Here is a 13,480-nt window from a genome sequence, read left to right as displayed (position 1 = left end):
ATGCAAATAAACTAGGATCTTTAAAAGTGTTAATTACAGAAACAACAATGGTCAAAGATGAACTTACAGGAAGTAGAAGTGCTATAGTAATTCTACATGTAGTGCATATAATCTTCCAATTTATTATACTTTATAACCATTCATCACCTCATTTCTGTTAGCAAATAAATCAAATTTACTGTTAAAGAAATACAAGTAAGTAAATAATAATGAGATGAAGATTGCCAGAAAAAAATCAGCATCTGAAAGACAAAAGGACACATAGCCTGTCTAGATTTTTAATGCATAGTTAGAAAGTCTGAAAATATCACAGACATCCAGGAAGCAAACTGATAACATACATTCAGAACAGAAAAGCAAGCACATGTCACTGTGTTTTGTAAAATACTTTTTCTAACCTGCATTCCTCATGTATTACTGACATGTGCTGACTCTGCAAATGAAACTGTCTATTGTGAATGTGATACCCGGGGAAAATCAACTAGTTTCAAAAGGTTATTAATAGTAATGAACATTAAGTGGAAAGCAAAAAGCACTCATAGTTAGATTCTTCTGATCTACATCTTGGTTGATTCCACTGTAAAGTATTTTATTGCAAAATGGAGCAAAAGCCAGATTTTTGATTCCATTTGCTATTTCTGTTCTTCTGTCTTTTGATTGCGAAGTGGAATTTTAAATTCTCTTTCCCACCAGTTTCCACACACAGATATGTTCTTAGGGAGGGAAACATTTGCCCCACAGGATGACACCAGAGGGTTTGTACTCCCTGAACACACCACAACCATCCTTTCCCTGCCATCACATCTCCCTCTTCTCTCACCATGCGTATTTCCCCAGATTGAGAACTGTAAGGACAGAAAAATGTTTCAAATAGTGATAGGATCATCTTCCATCTATACAGAGAAAGATTCAAGTCCAGAAGTCTTTTCTTCATTTATGGAGATAAAAATGTGACCTTGGTGAATAAAAGTAATTCCCTACTGCCAGTGAAGAGGAGAACTGATCCCTGCATTTACCCACTGAGGACTGTTTCTTGCAAGTGTTATCCAGTTACCCACTGTGAGTTTTCTTTCACAGCATTGGCTCTCGGCACTGGACAGCCCAAGTTTGGCTTTCCTGCTGACCAAAGCCAGACAGAAACCAAGATGTGGTGCTACTAAGGTGCAGGAACCAGGGAGAGCTTGTGGGGGCCAGCTGAGTGCCACCCTCACATGGATCAGAACATCCTGCAGGTCTGCAAAATGCATCTATCCTGACTTAAAGGCCTTTACATAGGTAGGATAGCTTTGGTGTGACTGGGAGCTGTTCCCACTCGAAGTATCATCAAACTGCCCGTCCTGAAGGAAAGTTATCACTTGTTTTATGTGTCACTGGCACCAGATCTAATTTGTTGCCATATAGTGTAGGGATGGACGTCCTTGCATCTCCACTGGGAAGCATTTTCTTTTCCTTTTTGCTTAGAAAAAAATTGCATGCAAATCATATTAGGGATTTTTTTCAGTCTTTTTAATTTCTTTTTTTCCCTCTAGCTTCAGTTAGAATTCAGTTCAGGTATATGTAAATTTTCCCAAAGAAAACTAAATATAGCAACAACTGAGAGAGATTAGATGAGACTGTGTGATGTTTTTGTGAGCTGCAATTAGACAGCCAGCAGCTTCCCTTGTAAATACCAGACTTTAAAGGATAAAAGGCCAGTGAATGTTTCCTTCAATAAAGTGCCTTGGGAAAAAAACACTCTTTGCTTGCCAAGTGGGCTCGAAAATAATTTCAGATGGCTCATTCCAAATTCATTGTTTTTTTCCCTGTGTGTGAATGCAAATTTTTAGGAATCACTAACAGCTTTGGGTTTTCCCCTGAGTTAGAAAGAGTTATAGTATAGGAAAATTCTCCTTGGAGTGAAATTTCCTCCTTTAGCAAGGGACTTACCTATGACTGTGCCTTGCTTACAGTTGTTAAAGCTTTCTTTAAGTGCTTTGAGTTGTGCTTAACCCTTGAGCGAGAATTCTGCAAAGGAGGATATGTAACTGAGATTCCTATTGATCTCATCAGGCTGCAGCTCAGGCCCTCAGCAAGAGGTGTCATCTCTCATGATTTACTGCTGCTGATACAAGACCACAGAGCTCTCTTGAGGGGCTGGGTGGTTCAGTCACTTACTACAGGGAAAACTTACAGGGGAGGGGGATAGTGCTCACAAACGAGAGCTACATACAATTAATAAGAACTAATGTTTGGTTCTAGGGAGAGAAATAAAATTAACAAATATTAATGTTCAGTTGTAGTTTTGCCTTGCTACATTTTCTTGTGTTCTGGGTAGTTGATGGAAGCAGATCATGCCATGAACAAATGAAACCTCCAACGAGATTTCACAAATGTTGAACTTTACAAAACATTCCAAGATTACAAAAATGTTGAACATTTTCATAGCAGTACATATAGCTTGTCGTCTACTTTTTTTCCTGATATAATCATTTGGCAGAGAGAAGGTTTAAGATGTTTATAAAGCCCCCTTGAGACTCAAAAGTTGTTTCTGGTTTTGCTGTGAAACCTCTGTCTTTGGCTAGTCACTCAGAGCAAGTCACTGTTTTTCTATTTTTCAGATAATAATAATACAACTTATCTCTTTTCAACCATTACTGCAAGAATTTCTAATTTTCCAGAAATAGTTTTGTGTCACTGACTGAAGATTTGTATAAAAGGAAGATAATAATTTTTAAAAAACCTTACCATTTCTGCTTATTTCACTGAAATTATTGCATTTAGGGGGCTTCAGAAGAGTGATACTGTAATTAGAATGCAAAAAATAATGCATTTCATAACCTAATCTCTCCATAAGAGAAACGGGAAGAACTAGAGATATGTTTTTAGACAAGTAGTTTGATAATAATATAATAAAAGAAAAAATACTCCTCAATTACATTATATGCATGGAAAATTATTTGCGTATGTGAGGAAGAGCTACTGACTTAAAAAGCAGGAGGATGATTCTCATACTCCCTTCACAGAATTACTGAGTTCCTAATAGCCCTGTAATGTTTTGTATTCTTTAAGGATTCTGCTTAGATTCTACTCTCTTCTTCCACTTTTTTACTGTAGGTATATTATATGAAGCACAATGTATTTTCCAAATGGTGAATACTCTGAATTACTCTTCTGAAAGAATCAATAATAGCCCAAAAGCTGAAATTGTTCAAAACCTCAAAAGACAGCCCAGGCAGTCTTTTAGCAACACAACTGGTGCTTCCTTTTCCACCAGGAAAACTCATCTCAGGGAAACTCAGGCACCTGCTATTTCCCTACTGACACGTGCTGAACAGGAAAAGGTCTCCAGGGGCTACTAATGGAAAAAAATAAGGGGGGATTAATACATAAATTCTGAAAAACTATTAGTTTAATATTAAGGTAAAGTCAGGCTAATAAGAAAAAATCAAAAAGTCAGGTTATATTCTTTAGGTTTTTCAAGACTGTGCAAGGCAAGACATGGTGACCTGTGGTCTTGCTTCAGCTGCCAGGGCAGCTGGATTTGGCCTCTAGGAGTGTCAGCTAAGAAAAAGGTCAGCCTGTCTCTGGGACAAGTGAGGGCACAGAGAGAAAAATGTTCCATGGTCCCTTTCAGTGCAGTACTGCTGTCTGAGACATCTTTCAAAAGAAAAAAAAAAAAAGAGGCACTTACAGCAACTGTAATCCAGATTATTTTGCGGCATCTGCTAGCCTGAAGCCAAATGTATGTTTGACACTCCCCAGTGAGGACAGAACACTGTTTCAATCCATGATATACCTTTCATTAAATCATTTTTCAGTTACACCTGGTGTATCCAAGTCTCAGGGTACAAAGAACCTCTTGTTGGAACATGATGCATTTGTAACACCACAGAGCACCTGCCCAACGCCCCCCAGGCCAGCTGCACTTTCTGTAGAGAATTCTCAGGGAGGTTCAGAGAGCTGGAGTTTTTCAGCCTGGAGGAGAGAAGGCTCAAGGAACACCTCATCGTGTCCTTACAGTACCTAAAGCAGAATTAATAAAACAGAGGGAGAGCAACATTTTACACAGGCAGGTAAGTGATGGGGCGAGGAGGAATGTCTTTAAACTAAAAAACGAGAGATTCAGATTAGACTTTAGGAAGAAATTCTGTACTTAGAGGATGGTGAGGCACAGGAACAGGTTGTCCAGAGAAGCTGGGGCTGCCCCATACCTGACAATGTTCAAGGCCAAGTTGGGTGGGGCCCTGATCAACCTGGTCTAGTGGAAGGTTCCTGCCCAAGGCAGGGAACTCAATGAAACTTAAGGTCCCTTCCAACCCTTCAAAACAAACCATTGTGTGATTCCATGATCATGTCAGGTGCTGGAGATTTTGTGCTATTCTTCTCAACACTGCTGTCTTTGAAACCTATTCTGATTGAAGCATTCCTTCTGCTTGCCCCAGGAGGGAGCATGTGCCTGTCGGACACTCCAGTGTTTGCAAGAGTGACCAAGCTGTGTGGCACCAGCAAGAAACACACTGGAGATTATAGCAGTTATAATGGCTTCCCTGCATGTCTCTTCTGGGCATCACCAATTTCTTTACTGTACAGGTAATTCCGTGACCTGTCAGCTGTGGTACTCAGTGTCACCAAAATAGTAAACTGGAGAAGTTTCTAATGCACAAAAGAGACCCAGAGCCATTACGGATGTACACTAGCAGTGTGAGAACCTGCTGGAAGAACATGTATGCTCCTTTCCAGCCTGCTCTAATATTGGTTTAACAGTCGGCAGAAAAAAAATATTGTTTAAGCAAAGTTTAATTAAAAGTTTGTATTAAAACTCTGTTTAAGTAATAAAGCTTCTCCTTCTGGTTGTTAAAGCTATATGAAAGATGACTGAGAAATATTTCCATGCTCTTCTGTTGGCTTCTCACCTGCCAGTGTCACAGATGACTTTCTGGCAAGATGGCAGTCAGCTGAAAAACACCAACTAATGAAAAACGTGTACTAGAATCCCACAACATTTGACAATTTTTACCACTGACAAAAACTTATTTTTCCATTAATATTTAAATATTAGTTCAGCTGTCTTGCTTTTGAGACTGTTTCTAACTTACTATGAAAACTAATGAATTGATCTATCTAGTTTGTCAAATAAGATGCAAGTCAATTACATTATTTAGAATAACTCCAAGGGAAACAATCAAAACTTCTGCAGAATCCTTCACCCAACAGAGAAACACGAAGCAAGGTCTGAAAGCACAGACAAGGATATGTTTAAAATGTGATCAAATGGAGGCAGTCTTGAGCTAAGTTTAAACTGATTAGGTTTGAATGTTGGCAGCACAGCCAGAGTAGCTGAGTGCTCAGCCTGGAGTAACACCAACTCCATCAACAGATGGTGCATTTACGCAGTTTTTGGCTAGGTTGTGTAATTGACACCCAGCACTGAGCTATTGGAGCTGCCGCCCAAGTTTGTGTAAAGGTCGTTAGAGTGACTGTATGAGCTATGAGCTGCTGAGCAGATTCTGGTCCATGCCTTGTCTCTAAGGAGGGTGAGATGTTGTGAGAATGCTGTTTGTGTTTGTGTTTGTGTTCATGCTGTGTAACCCTAATGAGTCACTGTGAACGTCCAGTGAGAGATACATTGGAACACGTTGACTCAGGGACAGTTATAATGAGACTGTAAAGGGCTATAATTATAGGATTTGCTAATGGGCCTGGGTTATTTTGTCCCTGATAGATCTTTTTGTAGGTCAAGTACAGACACTGCTGGCAAGTCAAGCACAGATCAAAATACTTTTACTGTAATGAATAGCTAGGACTAGGGTATTATCTCAGTTGACTGCAATAGTAACCCACTTTTCCAGTGAATACTTGTTTCCTTGTTTCTATACACGTAGAAGCTGTAATAGATTCAAGAGGAAAAAAGAAAAAAGAAAAAAAAAAAAACCACAAAGCAACAGTTTTATTCATCTGGTTAGTGTGACCAATGAGGATATCAATATGTTACAAGGGATGCAAGAAAAAGAATGGGGTTCAAGACCAAATGCACTTGCCACAGGTACTTCATCTAACACAGTCAGTGGGTCATATAACTCATAAAACTTATCTCCAGCATCTCAGAAATTGTGTTTGCCTACATCATGCTTGATTTGGATCCCAAAAGTGAGTCAGAGGTGAAGGCAGCAGGCCAGTCAGCAGCTCAGCAAACATGGTGTTATGCACCTTACTGGTGCAGAGGGATCCCGTGCCAAATCCCACCTGCATTACCTCTCTGATATACGGCCATTCTTGCTAATTTCATCCTTCTGCAATGCTATCTCTGCCTAGTTTTAAAATCAGCTGTTCTCAAGTAGCCGAACATTTATCAAACTGAACTCAAGAATTTATCTTCTCATGCTCTAATAGATCATTATTTTCAACTTGTGATAGAAACTCTTTCTCTGATAAGTTCAGTAATGAAACAGAAATTTTACAGAAGCTCTTTCACTGCCTGGGTCTAGTACCTGCCTTCCAGACTGAAAATTCCAAAAAGGAGGTATCTTATAGGGGGTCTTTTAGAAAAGATAAATGGCATTTCAAATCCTTGGGGAAACCTCCTCAAGATGTGCAATAACTTTTATGCAAGACCGGAATGACTACACAAATATTATGATATTTATCAAAGACAGAGGGGGAAATATTGAAAAATTTTAGTACTCAAACTAGATCATTATCAATAACCAGTTTCAGGCATTTAGCACTCAGATGAAATACAAGGATCATAATGTGGAAAAGCTCCCTGCTGAGATATGCACAATGCTTTGCAAGAGAAAAAGAATGTTTTATTCTTCAGTAGTTTGACAGCAGGCTAATAGTTTAGCAGAGCAAAAGAGTATTCATATACTGTACCTCCTATAGGACTGAAAAACTGATAATAGCAGTCTATGATAATTTAATAGGACATTGTCCAGAGGTCTGTCAGTAGAGAGCTACTTGGAGACAATATAGAAGACAGGAAGATAGAGACAGATGCATGCAGAGATCAACTTTCTTTAAAAATTGGTTCCTAAGAAGTCGTGATCTGACCACAAATCAACTGTGGAACTTACATGAGTAATCATGTCTTCAAGCAGGCCATCCATTATCCAAGAATTGACAGATGTATTGTTTTTAACATTTACAAATTCATTACAAAGACCTGACTGCACAGCGATACGTTTTTTCTTTTCAAATCTAAATAATAGTTGGTAAATTAACATGTGAACCAGAAATAACTTAATGAAAATTAGCTAAAAGTTTCCTTTACTTGAGTCGGAAATAATTCTTTATAAGGCAAGATACAGAAGGTGCCTTTAGAGAATATGAGAAGGCACTGTGATGTTATAACATACGGCATGCCGCTCACCAAAATAAAAGCCATCACTGTCCAGTTTTCTCATCTGAATTGTACCATCTAAGTTGTAATACACACAGGCAAAATACTGTGATTCCATCTTTTTGTTAAGAAACACATCCTCCAGGTTAATGTCAGGTATTTTGAGGTTTGGCCTTCGCACAGCTGGAGCTCTGTAAAGGGAGGCACTACAGACCATGGAGTCACTGTCCTGTACCCCTGAAGAACAGAGAGTTAAATACTAGATAAAAACCCAAGGAAGAGAAATTTGTATGACAAAGTGCTGGCACCCTCCGAGCAAGATGTAGCAATACAGACAGGCCAAGGAGATACTAGACATCAGCTACATTATTTGTGATTGCAACAATCATAAATAGGATAGGAGAAATGGTGAAATACATATATCTGTCTTTCTGATGCAGCATAAAACTGACATCTTGCCCATTTCTTAACATTAAAGATTTTTCTGCTAAGTCTGTGTTGTTGTTCTTTTCAGAGAAAAAGGGTTATTTTTCATGGTGCAAAATGGTAAATTTCATGAAGTAACAATGCATTTCATAAACAGATATTTTAAGAGACATTGTCAACCAAATAATGCTTTACAAGGTACTAGAAATGATTCACTGCATGTCTGAAAAACAACTTTTATTCACTTTTAGCTTACTAAAATGTTATTTCTCTCTATGAAGTTGAGTGGCTGCAAATGTAGGTCAGGAATTCTTTGCCCTACTTTTTCCCTTCTCATTCACGTTTCTGACTGGATTAGTTTCCTTCCAAGGTTTAGGACTCTGCCATGAGAAAGAGACTACAATGATCAGCAAGAACAGGATGAACAATAAAAAATCAGACCCTTCCTCCTTAAAGAAAATAATATTATTTTCCCTCAAAGACACCAGATCCCTTCAAACCAAACTATCACCTCTGTTCTTACCCATTCTTTTAAACTTCTCTCATGCAAATTCCCAATATATCTGTATTTCCATACATAGGTTTAGATAATGGGTCATAGGCAAGTCAGTAAAGTTGAGGTCCACAGAGATTATTTGGGGCAACTGGAAGGTCTAAGTTTTGATAATCAGTGGTAAGTCTGCAATTGCACTGAGGGAAGGGGATGAGAAAGACCTAACATGAACAAAAGGAGTCAGTGGAAACAATGAGAGGGACCTGTGCCCTTTACAAGAGGTTCACTCCTTGATCTGACAATTGGATTTCAATGTTTTGATGTTTCCTCTTCCTGCTATTGAATCATAGAAGATCTTGGTAAAATGCCAACTATTTGCAGGAGAATTTAAGTTATGCTAGAAATGCTCTGCTGAAGGGAGGGAATGGTATCCTAGAATAGATAAATTCTGACTTTATTAATATAATTGAACCTCTGCCTTGCTACAGAATTTCCATACAGTGCTAAGCACAACATTTAAATCTGGCTTTTATTAATTGCTTACAAAAAGTATTTTCCATGTTATGGTTTTCAAATCACATTCAGAATTTTGTTTTGCAAAGCAATGAGCAACTAATATTTCTAACTACACTAAAACTATCAGGCCAGTGTCCCCCATGGCACATACAAAGCAAATACATAAACGGTCTGGTCAGAAAATTAACAAATCTGTATTTAACCCGGAGTCAGGATCCTGCATGAGAAATAATCATGGGCTGAGAGCCCTCCCTGGATCAGATAAATGCTTAATTACTGATCAGTGAGTGAACAACAGTTTCCTCTGTGCTGGGGTGAGACAGGCCCACAGTGAATGTAGTCAGTTCGTAATGCAAACCTCCATTTTGGTGTTTCCTAATTTTCTACATTTTCTTGTGACATTTTCATTTGTAATACACTACTCACTGCCTGCTCACCACTTCAGTTTTGCTGATGTGGGGCTAAGAAGGTTTTTCTGGGTTTTCTCAATACAGTAAACATTACCAGAAACTTCTGTCAAATATTTAAAATCCTAGTGTTCTAAAGAGAATTACAGAATTGTTTTTTAAATGCTCTAAAAATCTGAAGTACAAAGTAGTTAAAATCCTCAATAGAAAATTAAGAAGATTGCCTGAAGGGTTGTGCTCTGGATCTCTGATAGCAGAAATGAGTTCCAGACTGCTTCTCCACCTGTGTTAGTATTTTGTATGGAAAAATAAACCACTTGCAAAAATGTATAGGGAAGCAGGAAATCTGGAGCCCAGAATATGGCAATGTGCACAGACCCTTGCTTTATAATTGTGTGCACTGTAGACCATCTGTCTAGCGGTTAAATACACTCCCATTTAAATGAGCAAGTACATTTAATGGACAAAATATTAAGATCACTGAGGGGTGAAGTTTTTTATTTGCAGTGAGCAAATGCCAGAGTGGAACCACTTTTACATTCTCAATACTATACACCTTTAAAATAACTAAGAAAAATTACTGCTTAAGTGCTGCATACCAAAAATGTGCTCCTTTTAAGTGAATCATTACAAACTGGAATTGAAAGCCTGATGGTCTTGTGGCCTCCATTTCAGAAGTATAAATCAGACTGCAGCTCAGCTACTGCTGTTGTGAACTCTTTAAATACATAGAAAGTGAAAAATACTGGGAGGAATTGTTTAATGACTTTACTTGAAGTATTCATTGTCATTTCAATCATCTTTTAAATAAGACAGGACTGGAGAGATCTTTCCTAAACACCTTAACTTATAAGTTGTCAGCGTTTAAACAACAATTACTGTACAAAAATGAAAATTAGATGACGTGATCAAGCCATATGGCTAATATAATTGATTTGTTCAGATTTTTAAAAATTATGAAAACAAAATCAGAGCAGCAGCATAATGTAATTTACAAATTTAACTAGAGGTGATATGGTCTATTTAGTTCGACAACAAATAACGTCTTCCTGGTGTTTTAAATGAAGTAAAATAAGGGGGGGGGGGACGACGTTGGGTCCTAAATAGACCTGACCTGGAAAAACGAATTCCAAAAGGCTCGGGCCAGCAAAGTCACTGGCTGTTAAGCAGGGCAAGTGCTGCTAACGGGGCTGAGCAGGGTCCGGGCTCTGGAGGAGCAGCCTGGGAGCCGCGGGGCCGGGGGCGCTGCCAGCCCCTCCCGGCGTGGCCGCCGCCCCGGCCGGGCCCCGCGGCTCCCTCGGCCGCTAGCCCGGCTCTTCCAAAGCAGGCAGCTCCCGAAGGGGACGACACTGTGGTCACGAAGAGGTACCCAAAAGGCTCGAGGTCGGGTTTCTGAGTACTTTTCCAATACTCCTGAAACTTGGATTCGATCCGTAATTTTTAAGACTCGCTCGCTGTCAAAGGGAACGGATATTTCTCCTTTTGATTGACTCGCACTCAGCAAAACGGAGGGAAGCCATAATAAATCTGCACTGGAAAATGTATTCGCTTGTGTTTCTCCACTCTGAAGTTTTTCAGAGCCTTTCTTAGTTACCTTGAGGACGTGTTTTTTCCTTTGCCTGATTACTGCCGTGTGGAGGCTTCTCGATACTGTCTGAGAAAGGAAATTTTGAGTCCAAACTAGCAAAGGAATGGAAGTTTGGGAAAGGGAAAGCTTTGTTTTCCTGACAAGTGCAGTAGACTGCAAAAACTGTGCGAGGAGGTGTCCTGCTGGCTGGTGTGTATAGTGGGGGAGTTTTACCCCTCTCAGAAACAAGCACCCTAGAAATGTCTTTGCTTAATAGCAAATACCCCGAAACGATTTTATGCTTCGAATCAGCTTGATTGTTTTCTCGTACAAAACTGCTCTGGTCCTGACGACCACCTCACGCTGGAGAATAATGCCACGAGAAGCTGAATGGAAAAGCCTCATTTGCATAGTCTAGAAACTATAGACACGGGTTAACTGAGCACTCCTCTGAAATTCTCTCCCGTCGCTAATAAGTAAAAGTCTCATTAAGGTGCTCTGAATCGAGTTTTAATAATGTCTTAATAATCTCTTGGCAGTGGTTATAAAAGAAAGGCTTTGAAGCAGCTGCTTTGGAAGGAAGTCCGTGCCGGCTCGGGCAGGGAGCACAGGCTGTCCCTCCCGGGGCGGGGCTGTCCAGGAGCGCTCCCACGGGACACGCCAGGGAGGCAGCTGAGGGCTTGGCACCCCGGAGATCACAGTGCGGCGGGGAGGGCAGGGACAGGCAGCCCTGCCTGCTGTGTTTCACCCCGGAAGGGAGGACGGAGATTGATTGATTGATTGATTGATTGATTGATCATTTTTTTAAAAAAGTACTTCAAACCAGAATCTGTCCCTCACGTCGTTTTATAAAGAGAACAACTAAAATGACGTTGGGTTGTTTTCCCCCCTGTCATGAGAGGCCTTTCTGTGAAAGCAGAAAGTGGGAGTGGGAGAGACGAGCCTCCCTTGCCCCTGCGGGTGCACGAGGCCTTGCCTGGAGCGGCACCACAGGCCCCCAGGACCAGAGGCTGACGTTCATGAGAACCTGTGTGAGGACAAATCTTCAGCTGAAAAAACCATCCATGATTCATGATTTATCAGGAACTCGTCTTCACTCTCTCAGACCCAACAGGCCACGCAAGGCCTTCAGAGATTGCTTTTCTACTTGTAATATTGACTTCCCTACTGCGTCTCCTTGGCTCGTTACTATTATCATCTGGGTTTAAATTTCTCTTTTTAAACTGTGTAATCTTTCTTCGGTTGTGCATCCTGGAGTAAAGAAACGGGCATCATTTTCACATCAGAGAACTGTCAGTTCCCCTTATGAATTGCTGCCCCTCGCACCCTCTCTAAAACACTACCCTTGACACGCGAGCGTGCGGAGCAGGGTAGAGATATATTGCTGTAATCACAGCCCGTAGAACCGAGCGTTGTGCCGGAGAGCCTCAGCCAAGGGGTCTCCTCGAAGCGGGGCGGACCCCCGCACTCGCCCAGCGGGGCCGGGACACTCACACCCCGAGCGTGCCATGCTGCCGGTGCTCCGCGCTTCCATCCGGGAAGGCGCTGCCGTCGACAATCGCCCGGCGAGTCCGAGGAGCAGCCTGAGGCCGCTCTGAGCTACTGCCAAGAGAAGAACCCAGTCCCACCCGGGGCGGGCGCGGGACACCGCTTTCGGCTGCCGCCGCCTCCTTGGGGATCCCCGCGTCCTCCCTCTCCCCTGCCTGCCCCTTCCCGGAGGGCTCTGCTCGGCCCAAGCCTCTGCCCTGCTCCGGTCGGGCTCCCCCGGCAGGTCCCCGGCAGGTGCGGGGCGCGTCGAGGACCTGAGGCCGAGCCTCTGCTCCCGCCGGGACTACGGGGCTCCGTCTCACCCGTCTCTCCGCTCAGACCGAAGCTTTGCAAAGTTTCTCCCCGACACGTTCCCCCCGTTCCCCGAGCTTGGGCAGCCGGCTGGAGCCGCGGTACATCCTGCAGCGCTCCCTGCTCCCTGCCCGCTCCCTCCGCCTCTCCGCCCGGCGGGACAGGGGCAGGCCTGCGGGTGCTGTCCCCTCCCTGATGGTGATGTTCCAGCGCTAGGGGGGCTGTGGACGCGCGGCTCTCACCCGGGCTTCGGCGTTTCCCCTCGCCAAGCCGCAGCGCTCGGTTTGGTCACCGGGAGCAGTGGAGCCGGTGCCAGAGGAGAAAGAGCTGGGAAGGAAGCAGGACTGCCTGGAAGCGGGGCGAGGCAGCACATAAAGGAGAGCTGCAGTTTCCTGCCCGGTCTCGTACGGAAATCGACCCAAATCATTAAAAATATATATACTTTCTTGTCATGGAAAAGGAGAGTCATATCTGGTTTTGTCATTTGGCGGAGATTAATTAACATGAAATGGCTTCGCCGTATGACGGAGCGAGAAGACCCATTTCTGTTCGCCCTTGGCTCCACGTCCAAGGCAGGGAGTCAGAAGCCGTATCCGGCCGGTGTCCCCGCCTCCCGGGACTCCCCTCCTGGCTGCCCTCCGCTACCCAGGACCCCAGCCCACTGCCAGGGCACGGCGGCACAGGGCCAGCCTCGGGAGGGGGACTTTTAAGGGTGAACCCTGCATTCGCAATGTTCCACCGAGGCCTTGCTGGCAGAGAGGCAGGCGGCGGAGAGGGCCGTAACGTTTTGAAACAGATCCGACAAGTCTAAAATTCCCTGTGTGCCCGGGGAAGGCTCGGGCTGCTCCCCGGCCCAATGGCTCCGTCAGGCGTGAAGCTGCTATTTCAGGTCCTCCTGAAACACTGTCTCGGTC

Source organism: Parus major, chromosome 7 (assembly GCF_001522545.3).
Source record: "Parus major isolate Abel chromosome 7, Parus_major1.1, whole genome shotgun sequence".
NCBI lineage: Eukaryota > Metazoa > Chordata > Aves > Passeriformes > Paridae > Parus > Parus major.
Note: the sequence above shows the minus strand (reverse complement) of the source record.